This window comes from Uloborus diversus, chromosome 7, assembly GCF_026930045.1.
Source record: "Uloborus diversus isolate 005 chromosome 7, Udiv.v.3.1, whole genome shotgun sequence".
Classification (NCBI taxonomy): domain Eukaryota; kingdom Metazoa; phylum Arthropoda; class Arachnida; order Araneae; family Uloboridae; genus Uloborus; species Uloborus diversus.
The window spans coordinates 96934858-96940863 of NC_072737.1; positions in this window are offsets into that span (position 1 = coordinate 96934858).

Below are 6006 nucleotides of genomic sequence, written 5' to 3' on the forward strand. Positions count from 1 at the left end.
ACAAAAAAAAAATTTTCGCCTTGCAACAATTTTTAGGCAATTTCTTATGTAAAAGTAGTAAAACTTAAAATGAAATAGTTGTTGAACATGATTTGCATTATTGTAGTGTTATTAATTTTTAAAAAAGGGTTAATTTGATGATGATAAAAATATTTGAAAATAAATAAATATGATTATTAGTTATCATTTCTCATTTGGGTCATTTTCCAGGAAACGTAACTTTTGAAAGCAAATATTTTTCAATTTCAAAGCCTTTTGTTTTCTTTTTTTTTATTCTTACATGAAAATTTTGCTTACTAGAAGTAACCATTAACAACGGACCATCTAAATTCCAATTATTTTACTCATAAATTTAAAAAAAAATAAAATAAATGCTTGTTCATGGAAATTTAAAAAAAAAAAAAAAAACAATTTTTTTTATAAAGTTTAAAAATTGCAGCCAATTCAATATTGAAGTAGTAATTTTTTTAATTGTGCAAAACAATGAGCTATTTTAAGGATTAGTGAGAATCTTATATTAAGTCTTCTTAATTAATAGTTATCCTTTTAATTAAAGTATGTCTTAATTAATAGTTATCCTTTTGGTTCAAGTGTGTGTTAGAAAATAGTATTTAGTAAATTTAAGAATATACTATTGATTTATAACTTTGGTAGAATGCTTAAGATTGATTTATTTCCCCCCCCCCCCCATTATTTATTTTCACCTCAGAAATAATGACATTGATAAGGTCGGTCATGGAGGTGAGATATTTTCTATTGAAATAGGCCTAATGGATAAATTTTTCAGGGAAATATTTTTTTCTTTGCTGCTACAATCTTCAGGTGTTAAGCACATGAAAACATGTTCACTTCTTTTTTTACCTTTATTTATATCCCTGAAGTTCAAGTTCACATAGGTGAGAAGTCACAATAATCACACTAAGTTAAAACAAAATTTATCTTGTTTTTCGAGAAAAATCTCACAACTTCTTTATGGATGAAAATAAACAATGGGGCTCCCTTGTATCATGGGAAATAAAATTTGATGTAATCACTACCACGTGTTAATGAGGAATGGCATTTTGTGTTTAGGTAACAGACGGGAGAATGTATTGTGTGACATGGACTCTTTATCCTATCAAACTAAAACACAATATTAAAAAACTAAATATACTTGAACAATTAGTATTTGAGGCACTTGTGAAAGGAATAATAAATAAATAAGTATATACTTTTAATTAAACAAGTTATTAAGCAACATAAACTGTCACACGGTATGTGACATGCCACGGAGGTGAGAATTCACATGTTGTGAACCAAAAATTTACTAAAATAAAAATTATTATTAAAAAATTGTTGACAGGTTTAAATAGATATATTTTTGATGGAATTAAAAAGCATTGTTAAATGAATTGTTCCTTAAAGTTTTTACTGTAAAAAGTGTGTGACAGAAAAGTACACTTTTTGAAGAATGACCCATATGTTAGTAGTGAAGCATAAGATCAGGTTAGTAAGATAAATTTAATAAATAAAACAACATGGTCATTCTCTAAATACCAAAGTTGAAACTCATTCAACATATTTAAAAGTCTTTCTGCTGAATTAAGCTATCAACTTTGTGTATCAGAAATTTTTATGTGCAGCACTTTCCAGGGTTGGTATAAAAACCAGTTTTTTGAAAAATCCAAATAAACCATTTTTTGGTTTAAACCAAGTTTTTTTGGTTTAAATTGGGTTTATTTGGTTTTATTACTTTTTGTAAGGAAAACAATATTATTTTAGGAAAATCATCAAGAATTATGAATTAATCCTAAGGAATGTTTAATATTTATATATTTGTACCTAATTTCATCATAAATAAATAATTAAGTGTAAAATCGTGTAATTTCGTTTCCTCATACTTTGAGATTTCTATAAGAGAATATTGTTTGAAAATCTTTAACTAGTATTATAAAAAAAATACAAAACGTAAATGGGTATACCTAAATTTGAAGTATCTACAAATGAATCATAAGTCTGATGTACATTATACAACTTAAAAAATGAAAAGATCAACTAATATTTTGTTTTAAAGATTTTTTTAAAAAAGTTACAAATCATGTAATTTATTTACTTAATGTATCAGTGACAGAAGCAAGACAAGTAGGTTTTAAGAAAATCTTTGTTTTCCATTGTAGACATTATTTCTCTTGGTTTAATGCATTTAGGACAATACAATTTTTTTATCAAAGAAAAAGAAAATAATTTTAATTAAAAGCCTCGGTATAAATATAAATGAAAATACTCTTTTAACATATTTTAATAATGAAGATTGACATGAAAATTAATGTTTATTGATTCTTCCACCATTCATACATGAGACTTCCTTTATTATATTGGGATCAAAAAAGTTCTTTGAAAGGTGAAAATTTGGCATTAAATTTTTTTGTAAGAACACAGACTATATTAATGCTTTCTCTTTTCATAATTTTATACATTTTCTTTTCTCGCTCTGACTGCATCGTTCATCGGGGATGCAAAATGTGAACGCAATTTTATGCCTACTCTAACTGTTAAATATTCTAGTGTTAAGATATTTTTACACTATGCATCACTTCAATGGTACATAATTTATGTCAATAAATCTTAAGTAATCAAGTAAATTAGGTAGTATGTGAAGTTTTCGTTGTTATATGCTTTTTAGACTATTTTGGAATGCAAAACACTGAAAAATAATTATAATTAAAAAATTATAAAAGAGCTACTTGGATTTTTTTCCCATATATATTTTTTTAAACAGTCTGCCTTGTATATTTATGTACCTAATAGGAAAACTGCATAGATTTTTTTTTTTTTTTGAATAAATAAATAAAATAAAACTATTTTAGCAAACCTGCATTGCCTTAAAAAAATTCTAAGTTTCTAAATGCATTAAATCTGTAATTTAGCAATAAAGCTTTGCTAGTTACTTTGCATTAATTAGATTTTACCTTGTGCAATAATATATAAGATTGATGAAAATATTTGGGGGGGGAAAACAATAAAATTTTCAAAGAAACCATTTTTGAAACAACCCCCCCCCCTTTTTTTTTTAACTACTTGGTTTAAACCAAACAACCCTGGCACTTTCCTCTTGCCACCTCAAGTTTTTTTTTTTTTTTTGTGATGCAAACAGAAATGTACTGCATTTTGTATACTAGTAAACCTCTGTATTAGTACATTTGATGAACTGTTTGAGTTAAAAATCATTATACTTTCATAAATTGGAGAGTGAAGAGGAATTTTTAAAAGATTTGTTAATTCTAAAATTTTACTTTTTTGTTACTTGATTTTTCTTGCCCAATTTCGGAACTATCTTATTTCAATGCTCTCTCACAATAAATTTGTAGGTTATATTGTGGGTTTTAAGCAGTAGGTGTCTGAAATATACACCGATACGCGTATAGAGTTTTAAACAAAATATATTTTGCACTGTAGAAAAAGAAAACTCTTCAGCAGTTCTTTTACAGGGTTGCCACAGAAGTTCAAGAATGAAATTCCCTGACATTTCCAGGTTTTCCAGTTGATTTTAGGAAAAATTCCAGGATAATGTATGTCAACTTACATTATTTAATATCAATACAATATAATTTTTACTGTAAATAAACCTAACTTATTAACCAAAAAATGCTTTAAAACATTATCGATAATTGTTATTAATATCTGGGTTAAGTTAAGACAAACTTGAAATTTAACTACAAATGCTTTGAAAGACCAGATATTTCCAACTAATACTTTCATTTTCAAATCTCTGCAATTACATTTTACAAAAGTTTGTTTCCCTTTCAATGCAATTTTTATTACTCAAAACTTTTTCTTAGCACTTTTTTTAACTCTTTTTCTTAATTTGCAACTTTTTCCTATTGCATAATGATATGTACTAGGAACCATTCTAGCATAACTGAGCATATTATAAGAAATCTCATTTGATTTAAGTCTACACCCCTCATTACAGCATGAATACCAGCATTCCGTCAGTCCCTAATGCTACAAGACTTTTCTTTCAAATTTTTGACCAACATGCCCTTGTTGATACTACACTCTCAACAAGTGGTGTAATATATTTTTAAAAAACATTGATGTTTAAAAAAAAATCAAAATTAAAACATCAATGTTTTAACAAAAACCACGATGGATGTTTCCAAAACATCGATATCACCGCTATTCTCGACTGTTACATAAACATGGGAAAAAATTATTTGCATTGTGATAAAATCGTAACATCTTTCTTTGGCAAGCAAGGATCTATAAAAATCATAGTTCATTCTATTTCAAAACTAACAATATATGCTATAAATATTCTCTGCAATGATGATTCAATTTAAAATTCATATTCTTACTACAAAAGAATATAGAAAATTATTACACTATTCTTTTAAAATGAACTTTCATTTTTGTTTTCAAAAGATTTTTTAAATCCTTCGCTTTAAAAGGAAATGAAGAACTAAAAAAATTTAATGCTCATTTTTTACAATTCACTACTTTTACAAAAAAATATGTAATTGCTAATTAACTCAATAATACATGAAATACACCACCAGCTCAGTCAATTCCATCCCAGGACTGCAGTTTCGTGCTTTTTAGCACTCATCAGCCCGGAATAGACAGTGACTGAGCTGGAGGTGGAAAACCTCTTAAGGAAGCCTAGAGTGCCAAACAAACTGGTAGCTAATACAGAATTAGCACTGACCAGACGAGTGACCGAAGCAATGGTTCAGTTCAACTCGAATATTGAAGGCAAGGCAGGTATATTCAGTAAGTTACTGCCCTATATAACCAGAGCAAAGGCAGAAATACATGAAAAACACTACCAGCTCAGTCAATTTCAGCCGAGGACTGCAGTTTCGTGCTTATTAGCACTCATCAGCTCGGCATAGGAGTGACTGAGCTGGAGGTGGAAAACCTCTTAAAGAAGCTAAGAGTGCCAAACTCAATAATAGTTAAAGTTTGTAAAAATAAATATGTAAAGTCATTCTAGTCCAGAATTAGTTAAAATAACTTCCAACCATTGAAATGATGGAAAAACTTGAAGGATGCATATGGACTGAAATCTCAAACACACTAAGCAATTTTCGGCAAAGTCCCTTTCAAAATGTCGGCATGTTTCCAAAAAAGCAAGTTTTAACCTATAAAAGCTAAAATTTTAAGGCTTTAAATTTTTATGATCATTCATTTCATGAAAAAAGAAAGAAAAAAAAGTAGAATAAAGGCTATTAAAATGCTATTATGACTACATGTACTTTGCAAAAAATACTAGTAATGCATGGCTTGATTTTTTTTACAAAAGAAGCAAAATAAAATGTAATGACATAAATCAGAGCTTCATAATTTACGTATGGATTTTTAAAAAAAATTATATATTTATTTATTTATTTTACTTATTACGTTTAGTACTTAAAAATGAGCTTGACTTTTCTTCCTCTCAACTATCAGGAAAATTCGCTTATCTGGAAATGCGACATTTACCGCACTTCCACTTTTTTACGCAACAGTTTTACCCATCAGATGCAAAAATTGAGAGAGATTCCCCGACATTTGCAGAAATTTCAACAATTTGTGACTTTTCCTGACAATTCCCCGAGCATTTTAGGTGTTTCATTTTCCCTGACAATTCCAGTTTTTCCATATTTTCCAGGTGCATGGCAACCCTGTTTTAAGCATAAAAATTTCAAAACTAAATAAAAAAGAAATGTGTAAAATATATACACACTGTATTGATTGCTGCACTCTGTACAATCAATGTTTCTATGTTACAACAATTGGAAAATAATTTTGATCAAGGTGGGGGACTTCTAGCTCTAGCAATATATATGGCATATTGTTGAATATTAGACGGTGTAACAAAATTGTAGCTATATCTTCTCTTAAAATCAAAAGCAAATTTTTATTGCAGTAAGGTGTAAAATGACTTTGAAATAAACAATATAGTTTATAAAGTTCTTAAAACAAAATTTAATTTGCAGTTAAATTATACATTTTTATACAAATAAATAAAAACATATTTTCTAT